Source organism: Dendrobium catenatum, unplaced genomic scaffold (genome assembly GCF_001605985.2).
Source record: "Dendrobium catenatum unplaced genomic scaffold, ASM160598v2 fragScaff_scaffold_525, whole genome shotgun sequence".
NCBI lineage: Eukaryota > Viridiplantae > Streptophyta > Magnoliopsida > Asparagales > Orchidaceae > Dendrobium > Dendrobium catenatum.
This window is the reverse complement of record NW_021318987.1, coordinates 299,126-322,488: the sequence shown is the minus strand read 5'-3', so window position 1 is coordinate 322,488 and position 23,363 is coordinate 299,126. Positions and strand designations below refer to the sequence as shown.

The window sequence follows — 23,363 nt, the reverse complement described above, 5'->3', positions numbered from 1 at the left end:
AACCCATGATCTAAAGTTAGTTACAGTGATTTTTGTCTTAAAGATCTGGAGATATTACTTGTATGGGTTAAGGTGTGAAGTTATTACTGATCATCAGAGTTTGAAGTATATTTTCACACAGAAAGAATTGAATTTAAGTCAGAGGAAATGGCTAGAACTCATTAAGGATTATGAGTTGGACATTCAATATCATCCGAATAAAACAAATATGTTTGCAGATGCCTTGAGCAGGAAGAATTCTAGCAGTGCAAACTAGATGATTACACAGCAGCAAAAACTGATAAAAGATTTGGAGAAGTTAAAAGTTTTATTGGTTCAACCCAATGATATAGAAATTGTGTTGTTGAATTAAATGATTATCCAATCAACATTAAAGGACAGAGTACGAGAAGTTTTTCCTATGATACAGATTTTAAGAAAATACTGGATATGATTAGTACGGGACACATTGAAGAATTTGAGCTTGATGGTGAAGGATTGCTATGCTATAGGGGCAAATTATGTATTTCATATGTTGGAGAATTAAGGAAAGAAATTCTTCTGGAAGCTCATTATACAAATTACACCATTCATCCAGGCAGTAACAAAATGTATCAGGATTTAAAGGAAGTGTTTTAGTGGCCAGGAATGAAGAAGAGTGTGGCAGAAGTAGTGGCTAAATGTACTTCTTGCCAAATGGTCGAGGTAGAACATCAAAAATCATGAGGATTATTGCAGCCCTTACCTATAGCTGAATGGAAATATGAAGACGTTGCTATGTATTTTGTGGTTGGTTTACCCAGGTATAGAAGAGGATGTGATGCTTTAGGGTGATAATTAATAGGTTAACTAAGTCTGCACACTTCTTACCTATCAAACAATCTGATCCAATTGAGAAATTGGCAAGTCTGTATGTTAGTGAAATTGTCAGATTACATGGGGTACCAAAATCTATAGTATCAGATCAAGATGGAAGATTTACTTCCAAACTGTGGAAGGTTCAGGAAGCAATGGATACCAGACTCACTTTCAGTACAGCTTTTCACCCTCAAACTGATGGACAATCAGAAAGAACAATTCAGACTCTAGAAGATTTACTCATATTATGTGTACTTGATTTTGGTGGTAAGTGGGAGACAAATATACCACTAATTAAGTTTGCCTATAACAACAATTTTTAAGCAAGTATAGGTATGACTCCCTATGAAGCTTTGTATGAAAGAAAGTGTAGAACTTGATGAGGACATCGTCAGCGATTTCGACACATGTACCATCAAGAGACGCCGGAGATCGACGGCCACGATCATGAGTTTTATTTTGAGTCATTTTATGTAGCAGTTTATTTTATTTTCAGTTTTTTCCGCTTTTGCCCTTATGGGTATTTGGTTGCTATTGTAGCCCAAGGGGCATTTTAGTCTTTTGTTTTCTTTGTCATTTTGAGGCCTATATATATGGCCCTTTCTTATGTAATAGTAGTTTTTGGATGAAATAAAATTTACTACTTGTTCTCTTTGTGAGTTCCTCCCTCCAAGATCTCTTCGTGAGTTCGCCAGAGAAAGCTAGATCTCTTTGTGAGTTCTAGTTTTCGTACTAGCTAATCTTGTGGAAATTCAAAGCGAATATAATTGAGGTTAGTAATTTCGTGGTCACTTGAATCCCTGGAATTTTCCCTCTCTTCCTCCCCTTGCATTTGCCACCGCCTAGCCTTGAGCTGCTCAAGCCGCCGACCACCTAGGCTGCCTCCTCCCACCGGCCAGCCTGCTCCCAAAGCCTTTGGCCGCCGACCCAGGACCTACCCGTGCAGCCACCCCCTCCACCTCTCCCCAACTCCATGGCAGACAGCCAGGCCGTGAACCCCAGCCCGCCATCTCCTGGCCTCCTCCCTTACCGCCGGCTTCCCCATTGACCCCGACATCGACCACGGCTTCATTTTTTATGATCAAGGAAGAAGGATAAGAAGTTGGATGCTCACTAGTCATCCCATGGACTACCCGCCACCGGCTACCACTCCAACGGACTACACTTTGTGCGCCATTTGTCTCCTAGTGGCATCACTCGGTTGCTCTCAATCTTCCTCCATTAAAAGTGCCACCAACAAGAGAGTGAGTGAGAGACCCAAGGTGAAAAGTTCTATTTGTTAATTGTAGATTATTGTTTCTCTCCATAGCATTACTATCTAATTCTATATTGTCAATTTGATATTGTCCCGTTAATCTAGTTGTAACCACATGCCATACTTAATTTCGACTTGATAATTCTGAAAACTTAATCTGGGTAAGCATTAATTCTATAACTAGCAAAGTTTTAACAATCTTATATTAAAATCCCAAAGCAGTTCTTGTTCCATACACTTGGTTTCACATCATCTTGGTATCAGAGCATGGTAGGCATGCACGACATGTGTAGAAAAACATCCTAGGGTCTAGCCTTTTCATTGTAGCTTAAAACTTGCATGCGTATCATTGCATTGTTAGAATTTTTCAATGTTTTTACTGCTGTAATTGCATTTCCTGCACCCATACATTGGCATTTAAGTCATCCTAGCTAGAGTGTGAGTGCAGCCATTGGACTTACATTGTTACTAATTGCTTAGGGCAACTCAACATTTGTTTGTAGCTGTTTTCCGCACCATTCCATCAACTGTTAGACATTGTTTAGAGAACTTTTCGTCACTATTTAGGTGCTGCCTTCACCGTAAGACCTTACCAAAACAGTTAGGTTACTTAACCCTTTGCTGAAATTGTTGTCCACTTAATTCCTGCGCCAATTAGTAACACCATTTGGGCTAGATTTAGGAAGCATTCACTTGCTGTCCACACTCTACCGTCCACCCAAATTGCTTAGATAACGTCGTCCATCACTTTAGTTTGCTGTCCTGTTCTCCCAACTGTTGTAGTTTGCTGTCTACACAAAATTCTGCAGTGTTTGGTAGCATTTAACTTAAGTGAGTATAACCTTGGTTTAGGGTGCTACCCAAGCCTTAGCATCCTCCTTAAACACCTAGTGACCTAAACCCTTCTTGAAGCTTGCTGTCCAGTATTTTTCCTGCACCTTATAGCAAGTCGAGATGATGTTTTCTCTTTGAAGAGAGTGGTACCTTGCACCCAATCTTCATTAGGTTTCACTTGACACTTACCCATGGACCCGATAAGACTCCAAAAGAGTTTAGATGACCTTGTTAACCTAGTGGGAACTATGACTAGAATTATGACGGAGAAACCTGTTGACTATCCCCACTCAAATTATGTGCCCCACTCTTCTTATCAACCTAGACCTGAGTCTAATCCTCAACGACCTCACTTAGAGTCACCTAACCGTTTACCCACCTTTGATGGTTCTTCGGACCCTCACTACTTTAGGGAATGGGTTAGACAACTAGAGAACTATTTTAAATCATGTCATGTCCCTGAGTCCCACCAGGTTAGCATCGCTAAGTCTCACCTTAAAGGTCGAGCTCTTCAATATTGGATAAAATTAGAAGTCATAAAGAGTCTCGCGATGAGTACCTTACTTGGAAAGACATGAGACGAGAACTTAATTTGAAATACCAACCCTTTAATAGTGACCGTCATCTAGAGCATCACCCTACCTCTTTTGTTGGGACAACCCGTGGACCTTACTGTGGTCAAGACCACCCACCCATTAGTAACATCCGGGTTGCTGCCCCACCCTTTAGGTCTTCAGTTAACCTAGATAGCCGACCCTCTACTGGGTCTTCTGTTGGACAAATCTCTTATGACTCCCCACTTGGACCCACTTCTAGCCATCCCATTCAACCTTTAGACTCCCCATTTCTTGACCCTGCAAGTATGATTATAATAAAGGAATACATTAAGAAGAAAAGGTTCCCTGAACTTGTGACTGAGTGCATCCATTTCGTGGATGCTAGTGATATCCCTAATAACGAAGAATTCTTTGAGGATGGAACATAAGTGATTGAATCAGACTACCAGCATGACTTAAATCCTGAGCTAGGAAAACTAGAACCTTTAAACATCGACACCTTAGCCCACCCCGATCCTAGTCTCCTCGAGGATAACTCTTTGGATAAAGTATGCCTGGATGATAGTAATGTGATCTTGAAAGAAGCCAATCTAACTTCGAACACATTGAATTTAAATTTGGAGGATCCTGACTTAGTTGTAACCCCTACTGAGTAGACTTTAGATAATCTTGATGGTAATAATCTCGAGTAGGAAGTGGTTAAATTGAATTTACTACTTGATTTGAGTCCCAATTTAACTAAAACCGAGTCTGTCATTCTTAAGGTTATACCCAAATCTGATTCTATTGATGATAGAAAGATGAGTTCGAAAGACAGTGATTTGATTCTGAAAGTTTCTGAGCCTAACTTGAATAATGGGTCTCATCTTATTTTATTGGAGTTTATTTTAGGAGTCGCTCATCTAGATTTACATTTTAAAGAGTGTGACTTTCGTGATTGGGCTTATCTCACCACTCCTCGTGCCGACTTTAATGTTAGAGAGAGTCTTAGCTCATACTTTCCTGACACAACTTTAACTGTTGTGCCCACTTCTGTTAGGGATACCATACCCAATTTTTTGAGTCTCATACCTGATGGTGACTCTTTGGGTTATCCCATCATAACTGTGAGTCAGGACCCATCTTCTTATCTCGTTCATGATTCATTTGTTTTGCCCGCTATGTGCTTGTCCTTCCCTGTCAAGAACCATCTCTCTCCTAGGGTGATGAATTTACTAGATGATACCGTTGACCCTAGGAGACTACCTGCGACCTTAACTGAAACTTCCTATAGAAGTGCCCTGGTAGTTAAGAATGTCTTCATTGCTCCCCCTACACCAGTTCCCTTAAACCGAACACTTTAGACCCCCTCTTTTCGTGGCTCGTCCACCTTTTCTAACTATGTATTCGTGTAAGTTAGTATGTTGTGTATGTGTGCTTTATAGTCTATGGTCCTCCAAATTGTCTATGTTGTAACCTGTGTGTGAGCTCACGATTCTTGTCATTCATCCTACACTCCGAGTCTCTTGCATCCACTTTGGCATCTCATCTTCAAGAACTACGTAAGGATATTAATAAAAAGAATAACCAAAGCAATGCGAGTTATAAACTTACTGCCGATCTCAAGAGATGGTTCAAAGAATATGATATTAGAGATTTTTGTATTGGTTCGGATTCGTCCGGAGTGGTTCCCACAAGGGACCGTTATAAAGTTATATGCTAGAAGCATTAGACCGTTCAAATAACAGCAAAAAAATAAATAGTAATGCTTATGTGTCAGACCTTCCTGAAGGTTTTAACATTAATCCTATGTTAACATCAAAGATCTTGTAACATTCGAAGGTCCAGAGTGTAACCCTCCTATTCCACAAAATAGTGAGCCTTGTGTGAACCCACCTGGTGAGATCCCCAGCCTAACGCCACCCCCAAAATTGCCTAATTTATCCAATACAGAGAAGATTGAGACAATACTTAGTGATGAACTCAAATTTTCACTAGAGATGATGGTCAACAAAGGCATCTAGTTCAATGAGCAGGGAAACCAGAAACGAATAACACATGGGTTGATCGTGACGAGCTACAGCGAGTGGACCCCGACTTACTAGAGTGGTACAAGAGCTCTATAGATGCTTACTCGACGGGGTCGAGTTTTCTTCCACCTGGGGAGAATGATGAGGACATCGTCAGCGATTTCGACACATGTACCATCAGGAGACGCCGGAGATCAACGACCGCGATCATGAGTTTTATTTTGAGTCATTTTATGTAGTAGTTTATTTTATTTTCAATTTTTTTCCGCTTTTGCCCTTATGGGTATTTGGTTGCTATTATAGCCCATGGGGCATTTTAATCTTTTGTTTTCTTTGTCATTTTGAGACCTATATATATGGCCCTTTTCTTATATAATAGTAGTTTTTGAATGAATGAAAAATTACATTTCTTGTTCTCTTTGTGAGTGCAAACCTCCTCAATCTCTTAGTGAGTTCGTAGGAGAAGCTAGATCTCTTTGTGAGTTCTAGGTTCTTTCTTGTTCTACTATTCTCTTTCATTTCTCTTGGTCTCATCGTCGTTGTGGGGATTTGGATTGGAGCCTCTTGTGGGAAGTTGGAATTTCAATCTTTGGATCCCTAAAATTCTCCCCACAATCTCCCCTCCCTTGCTAACAGTTGGCTTCTTCCTGGACTGCCCAGGCCGCCGGCTTGCAGCCCCAACCCGCCGGCCAGCAGCCATCATCCAGCCCAACCCGTCAGCCAACAGCCGCCGGCCAACGCAGCCGCCGTCGGCCAGCCGCCGGCCAGCATCCGGCCAGCATCCGGCCAGCCACCAGCCAGATTCCCGCCGGCCAGCCAGCAGCCCCAACCCGCTCTCTGTTTTCAGAATTTGAAATTCCATGCCAAGGCTTAATTTCTTTCCTATTCTACATCTCCTCATAGTAGGAAATTTGGCCTGTTTAATTCACAGAAGTTTTCCAACGGGATTAGCAGCAAGCTATTTAGGGAATCTTCTTGTAATAGTAAACCTGATAATCAAGTATCAGATTTACTAATTCCGTGAATGCCTCATGAGAAGCCAGGCAATTAATCCGATTGCTCCCTCCTTTCTCTCTCTAATCCCCATTTAATCACCACTTAAATGCCCCTCTTAATTCCCCTCCCTCTCTTGCTCTAATTTCAAAATTCAAATCTGAAATTGAAATTAAAATTGCAGCTCATATTTAGAATCTGAAATAAAATTCAGATTTGTTTTCTCTCCACCATAGCCTAACCCAACCCCCTCTGTTTTCCCCCCACCCGAGCCCTCTTCTCTTGGGTTCTCTCCCCTTGCCCTCTCATCTACAAGCAAAAGAGATGTATGGCGGATCCGGAGTTTGAATGGGGGCTTGTGTTCGACGCCCATGACAATCTTGACGTCATACAATCGCCATTGTTTGACGCGGGATTTGATTCCGACGACGACACCGTTGGAGCCTACTTGGACCGGATCCTCCCGACTCTCATACACGTCATCGACAAACAACGTCCAGACTCCGAGGGGATCATTGGCGGCCGCCGACCCACTCCTCCAAATCCGGCTTCTTCCCCGGCGACGAGTCCTCTCGGGATCACCTGTCTACTAGTGGCCTCACTAAGTCTACTTACGATCCTCCTCCGCTAGCCACCACTTTCAAAACGAGGGAAGGACTTCAAGGTGAATGATTTAAATTTTAAGCGTGTGGCTTTAGTGAAAGTTATTTGCATTATTTAGTTATCTTTTGGTTATATTTTTGCAAGACTTTTGTAACTCTCAAGTGTAGTCAATGCCTACCGCTTAATCTATCACGAATTTTTCTTGAATCCTAATTGAGTAAGCTAAATTTTATTGTTAATGTTGCAAAGTTAAAACTTTCACTAATCTCTCAAGTGCAATTCATGTTTCACCGCTTGTTGTTTCACATCAATTAAACATTTCTTTACATGTAAAGTAGTCATTCTGTCTTTTGCATGTGGTGCATTGCTGTTTTTATGGTTGGCATATCCCTGCGTCGAATGGGAAATTGGTTACTGTAGTAGGGTATGTTCGATAATCGTTTTTTCTAAAAAATGAATGCTTAGTATCTATAGGTTCTCATGGATTAATGTTCAAAACTATTCATGAGCTTATAAACTATGTTTAATGACTGGCAAGTTGAATAACCTGTAGCGTCAGTACAGGTTCTTTAGAATAAAACTAACTGTTTTTTGTGATTATTTTATGTTTTCCGGCTTTCATTATGTGTGATTCATATTCTTCTATCAGATGGAAATCAAATAAAATTAATTCTGAATGTTGGCGGACCTGATAGATTGTCCAGGGCACAAATGGCTGTGGCGGTTGCTGACTATCGAGGCTATAATCTCTCATTGATCAAATTGGTATCTGCAGCATCTGTAAGTATTAAATCTCTCTCAAACACATGTGGGACTCCTCATATTTGATTAATGTTTGCCGCTTAAAAATTCAACACGAGGTCGACATATATGTCAAAAAAATCATGTACCACGTACATGTGATTTTTCTTATGTTTTATATGTTGTCTGGATATTAAAATTTTGAATGAGGAAAACATTACTATACCTATTTAGTGCATGAAGCTTCCTTTTGAAGAGTCAACCTGTCTCAATGTCAATGATGTATGCAGACTTGGGGTATTATTCCCTTCATGTTTTTTGTGTAAAATTTGATCAAAGTAATGATTATTGTATTAGATGGGTTAAACATTTCATTATGAAGTTGAGTCGATGAAACTCAAATGTAACCTAATCTAACGCATGAAACTGTTAGGTCTTGTCGGGAAATGTTGTCGCAATGAGATATGGATTTGGTAACCTGATTTTATGTACCAAACCTCACCATTAACAAATATTGAATGAAGAGATTTGGAGAAGAAAAGACTTAACTTTATTGCACAAATATATCTCTATTTATAGTTCTATACATAATATATAATAAATAAATAAATAAATTACATAATCCTCCATTATTTCTCTAATATAATCCTTCCTAAATTAGCTACCTAACTATGGAAAGAGATCTATGTGATCTAGGAAAGAGATCTCATGATCTAGGTAAGCCTTCCATGGATCCCCATCCTAGTCATGGGATCAATATGTTAAAGGACGACTGAGATTTAACACTCCCCCTCAAGCTGGGGAATACAGATTGGCCATTCCTACCTTGGTAATTAGTCCCAAAAAGGCAGAGTTATCAAGTCTCTTGGTAAGAATATCTGCAAGCTAATCTTTTGATGACCATTGTCTAATTTTTCCTTTATAAAAAAGTTTATCCAATTCTATATGCTTGGTCCTATCACGCTGAGCTGGATTGTGAGCTATACTGATTGTTAATTTGTTGTCACATTGTAGCTTCATGGGTCATTCCCACTTGATCCATAGGTCTTCTAGAATCATCTTGATCCATCATAGCTAACATATTCTGAAGGCCATGACTATGTATTATGCTTCTTCACTAGATCTTGTCACCACATTCTATTTCTTTCTTATTATGTAACTAAGATTCCCCCACGGAATAAGCAATATCTTGAGGTAGATCGCCTAACTACTGGTGATCCTGCGTAATCTGCATCAATATATATTTTTGGGGTTATTCCACAGTTTCCTCTAAAGAGAATCACTTTCTCTAGATTCTCCTTAAGGTAGTGTAGTATTCTGTCCACAACTTACATATGAGTTTGTTTTGAATTGTGCATGAATTGGCTAACCATGTTTACAATAAATATTATATATGGTATGGTGTGGGAAAGGTAGATCAATTTACCCATAAGTCTTAGGTAATCTCCCCTATCTACATCTGGATCCTCTTTAGCTTCCCTAATTTGATATATGGTTTTGTTAGTGTTGGTGTCATTTTAAAGCTAGTTTATCTGCTTCTTTAGAAAGATCATTGATGTATTTATGTTGTGAAATAGAAATTCCTCTGGTGGAGTGGGTCACTTCAATTCCAAGGAAATATTTTAATCCACAAGTTCTTTAATATCAAATTCTTTGATAAGATATTTTCTCAGTAATCACTTTCTCCTTTTCATCATTTCCAATCAATATGATCTCATTCACATAAACTAATAATATTGTGACTTACCTTGAGTCTAAGTGCTTGAAGAATAATATATGGTCCCCTTGAATCTGTCGATAACCATTAAGAATAATGACTTTTGAGAATCTTCCAAACCAAATCAAGCTTTAGGTGATTGTTTTAGTCCATATAGTCTTTCTTAACCTACACATTTTGTCACCATCAAATTTTTTCTTAAATCCTTGTGGAATTTTTATTAATATACAATTTTATGAAAATTTTAATCCTAAAGATTCATAATTGATCATAACTAATTTTTAAGCAATTTGAATTAATTTTACTTAAAGAGGTTGTTATACATATTATTATTGCATGATTTCTCTTCTAGCAGTCGGTAGAAACTAAATTTTATCCTCCGAGAATTACTTGCTCACGTTTGTCTCTTAGCATTTATATTACTTGCTCCATTTCATTTGCATGATTTGTTCTACTTACATGAGAGTATTCATAGAAATTTGATTATTAATTATACAATTATAAGTGAAATTATATGTGAGAAAGGCATTATCATTTATTAACTTGCAATGCATTGAAACTAAATGCGCCTCAAACTGAAAATTTTAGAAAATTCTGGCATTAATCCAATTTTCAAAGTATTTAATTTGAACTGTCAATTTCTTGAATTATTCTTTCCATTTTCTTTGTGAATCTACATATAGCCCTCTATATGATACTAATATATAGCTTTTTTCATGAAGCTATTATACATGGTGAACTCAATTTTAATGTTGATGATAAATTCTTTTGATATCTATTGCATTGGTGTTAGTGTGTGACATATCAATTTATGAATATGACGACTCTTGTTATTTTGCAAGAAACCCACAATTTATCTCCTATGAATACCAAATTCTCAATTTGTCATAGTCAGATTTATCTTAAGACGAGCTAATTTGATGGAGATTTACAAGTTTGTACTATCATAAACATTGAGTAAATAAATAATTTTAACAAATTGAGTTTCATTTTATTATTTTGCATGGTTCAACTTCCGTGAATTATTTGGACAACTTTGAATATTTGATTAAGGCTTCGTTTGGGACAATGTTCTTCCTTCTTTCTAAAGCAGCTTGTTAGGCCGGTCCAAAGAGGGCTGGCTGAACCGGTTCATCCAGGATGGGTTTGGTATACAAAAGATGGCCCAAGGGTGGAGCGGAACTAGGGAAAGCGAGAGAGAGGGGGGGGTGGCTGGTGTGATTGGACTAATTAGTGAAGGGTTCGAGGGAAAATTTGAAATTAAGAGTTGTTTAGAGAATTAGTAATTGTCCTTTTGCTTTATTTACTTTCTTCTTGTTAGGGTTAGGGTTATCTTGAATTTTGTAATCTAAATTTGAGATCTGAAGTTTGGTTTTGGGCACTAAGCATCGACTATAGATTTGGAGAGTGAAATCTTCCCCTCGAATCGAAGATTCATTGCATCGGGTTGTTTCTTTCCATCTCTTATTGAATTTCGAGTGTTTTTCTCTCAGATTTTCCTACATAATTTGTGAAACCTGCACTGTTATTGCTGTAAACTTTTTAATACCATTTTTTATTTTTGAACTAAAATCATTTGTACTATAAAGTAGCAAGAAAGTTTTCTCAAACCAAGCCTAAATAAAGTTTGTCGTCCTAATTTTAAATATTGATGTGTGGATGTTAGTGAACACTGCCATTTTCTTCCATCAAAATAAACTGTTTTCATGCTTATTCTGTATCTTCAGAACTTCTCAAAACTTACAGTATGTTCTTCAGATCAATCGTGGAGTTGTGTCCCCAGCAGATATATCTATGGACATCAGCAGGCTGATTCAGGCGCTTGGGATCAATCCTATTTCATTTAAAGAAGGTGTCAGACTGACACTTGGAAGTGCTTCATGACCTTGTAATTTGAAATCAAATCAAATGCGCTGTTTTAAAATGTATGTAATATATGAATTATTTTTATGTAGCTCATCTTGATCTGTTGGTTGAGCGGTTGAATTATCAACTAAAAGATATTGAGTTATAAATTTGTATATATAAATTTGTACATATAAATTTTTATTCATATATTATTGTATATCTAAATTAATTTTTATGATAAATTATTCTACTTTTTTATGTACTTGATATGACTTTGAAGAGTTTACATGATTGTCATCTTTCTTAAGGTAATAAAACAATTCATAACTAAATTTTCTTTTATTTCGTTAAAATATATATGCTAAATTTATACTACAATATATGACTACAAATTTAAAAAAAAATTAATAAATTAAATTAGTCAGAATGCCTATATAGATTCAGACAGATTAGATAACAAATGTTCAACTATTTAACTAGCTCTTTTTCTTTCCCCTAACCTGAAAAAAAGAAGGAAAAAGGGCAATTTCTATGACTAAGTATGATTAGAAATGTAATTAGGACATTAACTATTATTTTAAAAAAAAAATTAAAAATAGGCACAATCGCATGTTTAACAAGCAACGAAGAGTTAAGACAAAATCGCCCGTTTAAACGAGCGATTTATTTAGAAGACTAAGATTGCCCATCAAACGAGCAATTTTGTCTTGTTTAAAACAACCGGCCGAACCCGTAATCCCGAACCCGTTGCCCTTCACTTCGCCACTGGAGTTCGCCGTTTAATGTAAGTTTTAATGTGTTTTTATTTAATAGACATTTTGAATTTTCTTTTTCCTTTCATAAACAGAAGGTAGAAGAAGGGAAAAAAAATAAGTGCACCATGTAAAATTATAAATTGAGATAATTTTAGGTGATGCCTATATTACGTGTTTTTTAGAAATCTATGGATAAATCATGCAAAAAGAAAATGATTCATGAGTATTATGTAATTTTTAAGTTTGTTATTGCTTAATCATGCAAAATGGGAAAATGTTCAAGTTGAACTTTTTTTTTAATATTTTCAGTATCCAATTTAATAGAAAAATAAAACTTATTATGATTTTAAGGAGCAAAACTTTTTATTCATAAAATAGTGGACTTTTTTGTTAGCTTTTTATGAAACTATAAAAAAACATTAACATTACAATTTATAACATTTACATTTAGTCAGAAAATGATAATATTAGCATAGTGAAATTTGTGCTTGCGGAATTGATAGATAGTGACATTAAATGCACGTAAATAAAATTTTAAAAATTAAAATTTATCTCATGAAAATTTTAATTATATTTTTGTTTAAAAGATAAAGTTTTAATTTTATCCCTTTAAACAATTCTAATTATTAATTCTACTACTGAAAAGTTATATGTTTGTCTTAAAATTAACATATAGAAACTATATTAATATAATTTTATAATTCAATACTAAAATATATTTTTTTTTCTGTAGAACTAATATCATAAAAATAATACATTCAAATTTAGAAGAAAATATCAAAATTCATTATAAATATAACATTAAGCATGATATTTATATACTAAATTAAAAGGATAAAAAGGAGAGCAACTTTATTATAATTCACTCACAAAATAACAGTTGATCACCCATAATTATTGGTTCATTTTTAAGATATATATTATCTCTCGCTGAATATATGAATAATGCAAATTAAGATTTTTATTATTATGATTATAATCATCATTATAGTCATAATAGTAATCACACGTTTTTATTTTTATTTTTTTATATCTAATATCCATCATGCTTAAAATAAAAAATCAAATAGACTGCTTAACAAAAAGTAAAATCACATAGCAAAATGACAAGAAATTACTTGCTTGCCTAGATTTATTGCACGTGCATTAAATGATAGAAATTAAAATGCACTTGAATAAAAAATTTAACTATCTATTCTTAACTTTGTTCAGAAGAAACGATGACTAAATATTTTTAAACAGATTCCAAACAGAAGTTAGGTAGAGCATTGGTCTATTGCAATATTATACAAACCAAGATACCTTCTTCAATAACAATTCCAAACATCACGCCACCTTCAAAAAAATTTATTTCCTACCAACAAGGAAAACCATATTTTGTCAACTCAATAGAAACATTCCATAAGCTAAGGTGGCAGCTATAATGACAAGTTCATGTGATGGGGACATCAGAATATCAGATCATCATGAAAAGTTTACCAACGACGTGGCCGCCGATCTACGGCCACAATCGATTCGTTATATTTTTGAATCGATGTATTTTATTTTCATGCATTTTATTATTTGCTTATGTATGTTTATTTATTTTCCCTTTGTACCCTTTTATATGGGAGTGGTCATGTGTAAGCCTAAGGGCAATTGTGTCATGTCAGTTAGAGTCTTTTGTATGAGGCTATTTAAAGCCCCTTTGTTTTATTTTCAAGAATAATGAATGATTATTAAGAAATTTTCTTCTACTCTTATGTTTAGAGCGAGAGCTTTTGGGAGTTCTTGGAGAGAACATTAGAGAGATCCCTAGGAGAGGGATATTTGCGCAGTACCCACCAACCTTGGAGACGGCCGGGTTCGTGGTTCGTTATCTTGTTCCCTACTTTGTTTCTCCCGCCCATCCTAGCCATTAAGCTTCACCCTCGCGAGCTTTGCCTTCTACCTCCCAAAATCTGTCCCAATTCCCCTTCCCACACCTTTACCTGAACCCCTACTCCCCACATCATCCCATGACCTAGCTCCCCAACTGATCCAGCCGCCGGCTACAGGATCTAACCGCCGGCCACAATCCAGCCCAAATCCCTTCATATAGTTTCCCAATTTGGTGTAAGCTGATTCAGAAATAATTTTAAAATTTAGTCTTTGAATTTTGAATTTCAAAATCTCTCCTAAAATCACTCAACTATTTTAGGAAAGTTTCTATTTTTAATTTAATTGGAATTAAAAATAGGACGTTAATCACATGAAAAGGTTTGGAGAAATCAGGGACGGCGAGCACTGGCGCAGTCGTTAATGCTGCCTTCAACGTGTTGAAGCTGCGGTCTTGCTCTGAAGTCCAGTGGAAAGACTTCTCTTTGAGGCAGTTGGTGATCGGTGCAATGATAATGCTAAATCCCTTGATGAGCCGGCGGTAGAAGTTGGCCAATCCGATGAAACTTCGAACTTCTGTCACTGATCGTGGGATTGGCTCTTCTGTGATAGCCTGGACCTTTTGAGGGTCCATACGCACCCCTTGCTTGGAGATGATAAAGCTAAGAAAATGCACTGTTCCTGTGGCAAACTCACACTTAGGAAAGTTAATATAGAGCTTGTGCTCTTTCAAAATAGCAAGAATATTAGAGAGATGAGTGCGGTGATCTTCGAGCGAGTTTCTATAGATGAGAATGTCGTCAAAATAGACAACACATTACTTCCCTATAATCGATTTAAGAACTTCGTTCATGAGTCGCATGAAGGTCGCCGGGGCATTGCAGAGCCCAAACGACATTACGCGCCATTCGAAAGGCCCATCCCTCGTCTTGAAGTCTGTCTTCCACTCATCCCCGGGCCGTATGCGTATCTGATGGTACCCACTTCGGAGGTCCATTTTTGAAAAGATAATGGCACCAGCGAGCTTATCCAGCATGTCTTCAAGGAGGGGCACCGGAAAGCGGTATTTTACGATTATCTTGTTAATAGCTCTACTATCAACACACATACGCCAACTACGATCCTTCTTCGGTACAAGAAATGCCGGCACAGCACAAGGGCTAAGGCTGGGTTGAATCAGCTGCTTTTGAAGCAATTCCTCAACAATTTCTTGTAGGACGGCGTGTTCCCGAGGGCTCATTTTATAATGTGGAAGATTTGGTAGATTGGCCCCCGGCTGGAAATCTATTTGGTGTTGTAGACCTCATAATGGTGGTAATTCATTAGGCAGTTCCGCTGGCCAGACTTCCCTGTAACGGTAAAGAATGTCACGAACGACAACTGGGACTTCTGCTTCCGCATTGACTGGAGTGTTGTTTGAAGCTACCAGTGCTAGCATTACTAAATCTTCCTTCCAAGACATAATGAGGTTGCTGCTGGAGACCACGAACATTGTGGATTTTCCTGGTAACTCCTTCTCTGCCTCGCCAGCGAGTCGTGGAAGCAAACGAATCTTTCGTTGCTTTCCACTCGAAACTGTATGTATTGGCGCATCCGTCGTAGACAGCTCCCGTATCGAATTGCCACGGATGCCCGAGGATTAAGTGGCAAATGTCCATATCCAGGACGTCACACAGAACTTTACAAACATAGCTCTTGCCGATTGAGAAGGTCACCCTGCACATTTCGGTTACATCTATCTCCACCCCCTTTTTCACCCAGCTAATCTTATAGGGGTGTGGGTTGCGCGTCGTCTTGAGATGGAGCTTATGCACAACGGATCGGGAGATGATGTTTTCGGTGCAGCCGCTATCAATTAATAAATCACAGACGCTGCCGTTGATGGTGCAGCGGGTGCGGAATATAGAGTGTCGCTGGGAGTTGCCATCTTGTCGAGGCGCTATGAGGAGTTTCTCAAGGACGCAGGCTAGAGCCTCACCTTCATCTGCTTGTAGGTCTTCAAAGTCCTATTCATTCACCAAGTCCGCACCCTAGTGATCATCATCCGGCTCGCCTTCCAGTAGCTATACTTTTTGTCGATTCGGGCAATCGTTGGATTTGTGTCCTGGTTGAAAGAAACGGTAGCATTTGAATGTCACTGGTTTGGCATAGGGGTTGGCATCTTTAACAGGGGTCTTCAGACGGCCGGCGAATGAATTCTTAGGCTCCGCACCTAAGATCCCAGCCCCCGCTGGGTGGGGGTGCGGGCTTATTCCCGCTAGTGGCATTCGTTTTACCGGATTCCCCGCTCGGTTCTACCACAAAGCGACGAGCAGTGTTACCCCGTGGATGGCGGTTCAGTTGAATTTCAGCTTTGAGGGCATAATTGACTGCTTGAGAGAGTGTCCAAACGGAATTTAGCTCAAGTTTGTCTTGAATAACTTCCTTCAGGCCCCCGATGTAACGTGCCACGAGTTGAGTTTCTGATTCGTTCAAGTTATTCCGGGCGCTCAAGCGGTAGAATTCCTCTGTGTACTCGCTAACGGATCGAGTGCCTAGTGAGCAGTGTTGGTATTGTACATAGAGCATTTGCTCGAAGTCCGTCGGCAAGAAATGCCCTCTCAACAGTCGTTTCATCCGGTACCAGCTGGTTACATTTCCTTTCCCTTCTCGCCGCCTGGACTGCAGCAGTTGCATCCACCAAGCTCCCGCCCCGCCCTTGAGACGAAAGGCAACGTTAACATACTTAACTTGTTTTTCTGGCGCTAGCTCCATGTAGTCGAAGAAAGCTTCGACAGCTCGCTCCCAATCCAGGTAGTCTTCGATGTGTAGGCGACCATCAAAGAACGGGATATCCAGTTTGATACGGAACTCTCCTGGCTCCCGGTGCTGTGTTGGATAGCGGCGGGCAGGCTCATAGTAAGTCGGTCTTTCCTCCTCTGTAGAATCAGACGCCTCAATCTGCTACTGAACTTCCACCTCGTCTTCTGAGTCTGAGATTATCGGAACTGCATTGTGACGCCGCCGACGCGGATGAGGACGCAGCACCGGTGTGGTTGCCGGCGCAGCTGGTCCACCTGTCGTGAATGGTCGATTCGTCCTCAGGGATCGAATCTCGGTTCTCATTTCTGCCGAGAACCGGAAGAACTCCGTGGTGCCGGAAGAACTCCGTGGTGAGAGCTTCCATCTGGCGAGCCATGCTAGCTTGAGCTGTCCACAACGCCTCCACGCTTCGATCTTCCTCCGTCGCGGGGCACTTGCTTCCCTCTGCCATCAGGCCTCGCTCTGATACCAAATGGTGTGAAAACCGGTTGAACCTGCAAAACAAAAGAAAGGAGAAGCAGGGGGAAGAGAGAATAACAGGGGAAGAAAAGAAACACAATGTTAGCAGGAAGAAGCAACTGTAATTTCTGTATTCATTTCTACCTTTCCCAGGTTTACTGTGCACCTAATTAAAGGAAAACAAAAGCAACTAGAAAGCTGAGCTGGCCACTAATTGGCCTTTAAAACAGAAAGTGTCATAAAAGCAGGATCACTAAAGCTGCAGGAGGGAGTGGATGCCGTAGGTAATGATGGGCCGTTGGGAATTAGCACACGTCGCATGATCGGCCACATCAGATTCCTTGTGCATTGCATTTAAGAACCAAAATAGAACTTCTAGAACATAACTTCTAGTCTTCCACCCCACCAGAACTCATCAGAATCTCATAATTCAAGCAAATAATCATCATACCATTGTAGTAAAAGAAATGTAAATATATCCGTTTTAAAATTTCATAGAACATTTTAACGATAGGCAACAATACCATCTAATGAGAATAATTTTAGAATATTATCAGATTATAGGGGATTGTTCAGAACACTATTTTGAAACTTTCATTATACTATAATCTTAATTTTGGAGACCATAGTTATTTTCTAATTTGCTAGAAACCCCACATTTTTTAATTTGCCAAATGAAAAATTTTCAAAAAAAAAATCTAAATGTTCATAATAGTTTTATCTATAACATATAGAAAGTTATGTAGTGAGAATTTTGTAGGTATAAAGTTATCTCAGTTTTTCATAATGAAATTATAATTTTAATATGAGAAATCCCAAAATTCATTTTTTAAAAATATAGATGGACATAATGCAACATATCTTGAGCCGAACAATTTTTCAAAAAGTAGCATAAACATCTTATAAATAAAAATGTAGAGATTTTTTTTCCATATATATAATTTTAGTGACTAATGATTATTTATATTTGAATACATAATACATTTTAAAAATATCATAAACATCTTATATAATGACAATTATTCTTTAAAAAAATCAAGTAACACCTCTACACAATGTGTTAGATTATGTTGTGTCAAGTCGCGGGGTCAAGGGGCAGCGCTCATGCGGGGATTTTTCAGGGTAGCGCCCCCGGAACAAATTTTAGTTGTAAGGATGTTTTAAGATTCTCTTTACTATTTCTCTTTGTATTTGATTCGTTGTTCCCTAACAATAACATATCTACACAATGTATTTAATTATGCTGTGGACAATTGCCTATATACCATAGTATTTTTAAACTTTTAGGGGGACAATTGCCTAAAATTCCTTGAAATAACCCCTATACACAATGTGTATAATTCTGCTAGGCGGCAATCGTCTAAAGATCATAGTATTTAAATTTTTTCAGGGGGGCAATTGCCTAAAGATTCTTATAATAAAGAGTAAAAAAAAACTGGAGGGGGACAAATTACCTAAAACCCATGTAAAAAATAATATTTTAAATTTTTTAGGGGGGGGCAACTGTACACAATATCGAGAGATGTTACACACTATCTACAACTATCACCATCAATCATTGCACTATATCTACTCTCCTATCAATATCTGATCCTATTGTTGGGTTTTGGCTGTGTTCTTGTGGGCATTTTAATTCTATAATCTCTACAATAAGAATCAATTAATTATTTTCTACATAATATCATCTTCTTTAATTGCAGGAAGAAATGATTTTTATTCCGATTATTGAATAGTTTAAATTAATATTAATAAACATTATTTTACCAATTTTATATTAAAATTCAGATATTAATAAATGCTTCAATTAGTTATTAAATTAATAATTAAAAATTTTTATTAATCTTTTTATCAAAATCGTATTACAACTCATTAATTTATATCTTTAAATTAAAGAATCACTAAAAATCAGATCAAATCATTAATTAAATATAATCTGTAGCTGATTTTGCGCTAATAAAAAATATTAAAGAATAATTAAAAAAATTAGTATATAAATACCTTTTCTAATTTATAATAATTTGCTGTTAAACTCATTAAACGTTTTTTAAAACATACGGAGGATTTTCCCGTTTAAATCCCAAATTCAAGTGATTTCCCTCTAGAGGTGCCCTAACTCTGCAAGAAATGTGAAAGAGACCTACTTTCTTGTTCTTTGGATTATGGGGGTGAAGAATCTGTGGGATATATTGGAATGCTGCAAGAAAACCCTACCCCTACACCATCTCCAGTGAGCTTCCGTTTCTCTTTTTATTTGTTGCCGTTCATATACCATTGCTTGCCTTTCTCTTTGTTTATACCATTTTTTCTTGGTGTGTGTAGGAATAAGAGGTTGTGTGTTGATCTCTCTTGCTGGCTGATTCAGTTCCAGAACGCGAGCAGGTCGGCATGTGTGAAGGAGAAGGTTTATCTGAAAACTCTGTTTCACAGGCTCAGAGCTCTCATCGCCTTGAATTGTAGCCTCATTTTTGTCACAGGTGACTCCGTTTTTTATTTCGTTTTTTCAAATAGAGTATTTTTCTCTTCTCCTCTGCGCTTTCTTGAAGAATGTTGTTTTCTGTAAGATGCGAACATTTTTTTTTTTTTTGGAGGGAGGGAGGGAAGACATGCTTGCACAAAATTCCGCTCATTGCACAAATATTTAAGTTGAGGGCAGCTCATAGGAGACATATAATTTTAATGTATAAACACAAAAAGTGAAAAATCTAGAGGCCTGACTGACCCAATTGAACTGATTTCACTAGTATCAGTCAAATTCTACATATAATGCACATTCTTTGAGATTAGAGAATGCATTAATATAATATAGTAAATATGAATTATGAAAGATAATTTTATTGAGAGAAAGAGAGAGAGGGAGGGGGGTGTGTAAGGGGAGCTTTGAGGCATTACTGCATTAGAGTTGTCATGCATTGATGATCATTGATATGCTCCCTCATTCTTTTGAGGGGAGGGAATATCAATGATTAGGAAGGCAAAAATCGCCCTTAGCCCTTGCCATTGCTAGGTAATAGTATTGGAAGAGAAGGCGCTCCTTGGTGGCTACAAGGAGCCTCTAAGTTGTTGGTGACAGTGGGCGTCAACGTTGGTGTTGATGACTGACGTCAACTTCAGTGATGATGATGAACATCAACTTTGATCAACAGCGGGCATCGACCATGGCGTTGATGGCAAGCATTAGCCTTTGTGGAGGTTGGTCGGCCTTGATAGCAACTAGAAGTGTTGGAGTTATTGGCATTGATGACGTTAGCGTTGATGCTAATGGCGAATGATAGTTTTGATGGTGGTGGCGTGCGTTCGTTTGATTGGTGGCCGTTGTCGATCTTATTTTCGATGGCAAGAATTGGCCTTGTTAGTGATGCACGTCAGTGTTGATGCTGTGGCGAGCATTGACCTTATTGGATATGACATCGACGTTGATGGTTATGGTCGGTGTAAAGTGCTAATAGGCGGGGTTCCGTACTAACTTCTTTGAAATCCTTTTTGGGGCTTCGTTTGGTTTTTTTTTTCCCTCAAATTTACAGAAGGCTTATTTATAGATTTATGTATGAGGCATTTTGATCTTTTTTACTAGAAATCATAACACTTCATATGTTCATCCCCTCTTGATCATATGATATATTTAAATATTTTAGTATTTTAATGATGTTAGAATTGAGCGATCTCGGGTTTGTTAGATTCGTCTTGTTGAGACTTGAGACGGTCAATTCAATTATAATTTTGTAAGAGTTAGTGGTTGTTCGGTCCCTCAAATGGTCCCTGAAAGTTTCTAATTGATGACTGCTTAATTTATGTTCATTTAGATTAAGATGAAGGTGTTGTTGGTACTTGGTATCTTTGGGCTCTTATCATCAAGATGCTCATTTTGGCTTTTATAAGTTTCTAACTAGACCTGTCAATATTGGACCCGACCCGAATCTGACCTGAAAATTTCGGGTTTGGGTTGACCCGAACCCAAATCGGGTCGGGTTCAGGTTCTAAAAACCGACCCGTTTGAAAAACCGGGTCGGGTTCGGGTTGACATGGGAACCCGAGAAGAACCCGAAATGATCCGGAACGCACACAAATGACCCGAAATGACTCTGTTGGTCTGCCCGGAGTGAGCCTGCCCGAGTGCCCGCTTCCCGGCTGCCCGCCTGCTCGGCGCCAAACTGCCCAGCCGCTGCGTCCCGAGGCTGCCTGCCTGCCTCGCATCGCGTCCCGAGGACTGAAGTCTGAGGACATCACGAGTCGGAGTCGCGTCCACACCATGTCAGCAGACTGCGGCAGTTCCGCGCCATGTCCGGCTCCCGGCAGCCGGCGTCCGGCAGTTCCACTTCTGCTTCCGCGTCCGGCAGCAGGCAGTTATGCGTCCGTCAGTTCCGCGACAGTTCCACGTCCGGCGTCCGCGGCAGTTCTGCCTCCGGCATCTGGTGTACGCGGGTCGGGTTCAGGTCCAGAAAATCGACCCGTTTGAAAAAACGGGTCGGGTCGACTCGAACCCGAATAGTGCCGGGTCAGTTTCGGGTTCGACCTGAACCCGACCCAAAACCCGAAATTGACAGGTCTATTTCTAACTATTCTTGGGAGATGCTTATTGGGTTCGTCTTAGCGATATTGGGCTTGTAAAATTTATCTCGTTGAGATAGTCACTTTGACTGTAACTGTACAAAAATCAGAGGTCGTTTGGTCCCTCAAATGGTCTTGATAACTTTTTAATTAAACGTATGAGTGTTTGATTTATGTCGATTTATACAGATCAATGTGTTCTTGGTGTCATAGGATAGACGAGATGTTCCATTTCACAACAAATTTGTTGAAAACAAAGCTTGAATGATCCAAAAATCATTTACAAAAATTTTTGGTTTAAATATTAGGGTATTTGGAGATCTGAGAATGACGTTAAGATCCATACTTGATTCAGTGGATTTTCTAGTGGTATATCAACTCCTCTATTTATGTCTGTAAAACTAGTTTCTTTCTTCCTATAATTTAAACTTTGCAACTTTGTGATTTTCGAAATAGATTAGTTGCCTTTTGCATTGCATGCAAAACAATTACTTCAAAATTTACCCGTCCAATAAGCATATTCAAAAAACCCTTTGAATAGCCGAAGTTTATACATATTTTTTACTAATACCGAGAATGCTTAAATATTGAGTGTAATTAATTAGATATTATTCAGGGGAGCTTATATTTTTTGTAGGATTCGACAGTTTTTCTTTTTGTTTTTTTACAGATGGAGCTATACCTTCTATTAAGTTATCCACTTATAGACGTCGTCTGGGCTCAGTTACTGAGGTCCGTGTCTATATCTTCAACTTCCCAGCTTGTATGGTATGGATTATCTTAATGTTTAAAATTTGGATAATGACCTGCAGCATATTTCCAATGATGAAAAAACTTCACAAGCCATGACCTCACTCCGTAGAAACATGGGCTCTGAGTTCTCTTGTATGATTAAAGAAGCTAAAGATCTTGGATTGGCACTTGGTATCCCTTTTTTAGATGGGTAAGGCGTTTTTGAAAGTTATTTTGTTATGGGACAATAATTTGATTAACTCATCTGAGTAGTTTAGAGGATGGTATAAAGTTCCTTATTTTTATAAAATGTTGTGGAGAAATGGAAACAAGCGTTGGTTAATTTACTGTGTCATGAACATATGGGGAATCTATTAGAAAATTGTTGATATTTTATATCAAATTTCATTAGAATGTACATCATACTAAAATAGACAACTTGTAGTGAAGATTTTGAAGATAAATCCTTTTAAAATTTCTGTCAGATTTGAATATCATTGCAGATATGTAATTGACCAGTTTTTGCCATATCAATAACATTATTTCTTGCTTTTCAGTAAAGAGGTTTCTGTAACTATTTTTTGCTTCTAATCATTGTTTTTGCTCAAGAAACTGGGATTTAATCCTTAAGAAAGTAAAAGAAAAAATATTCAAATAAATTGGTATAAAAGAAGATATACTATCAACATTTTTTTATGGTATAAATGCAAATGAGGAATTTAGGGGCATTTGTGATGCAGGACGAAAAGGGCCTTCGGCAAAATTCTGAAACAGGTAGGAGGCTTTTGGCAAAAAAAAAAAAAAAAAAAAAAATTTTTC

General features: G+C 38.1%; 1 protein-coding gene and 1 long non-coding RNA gene across 3 annotated transcripts in view; one reads left to right on the top strand and one right to left on the bottom strand.

The window, feature by feature from the left end:
* LOC110093492 (protein arginine N-methyltransferase 7) overlaps nt 1–23,363 on the bottom strand; it is a 120,027-nt gene that overhangs the window by 43,559 nt on the left and 53,105 nt on the right. The gene's annotated exons all lie outside the window — the stretch shown is intronic.
* Nucleotides 6,273–11,569, top strand: LOC110093493. Its single transcript, XR_003700643.1, has 2 exons — nt 6,273–7,868; nt 11,305–11,569. It is a non-coding gene; the product is annotated as an uncharacterized LOC110093493 (long non-coding RNA).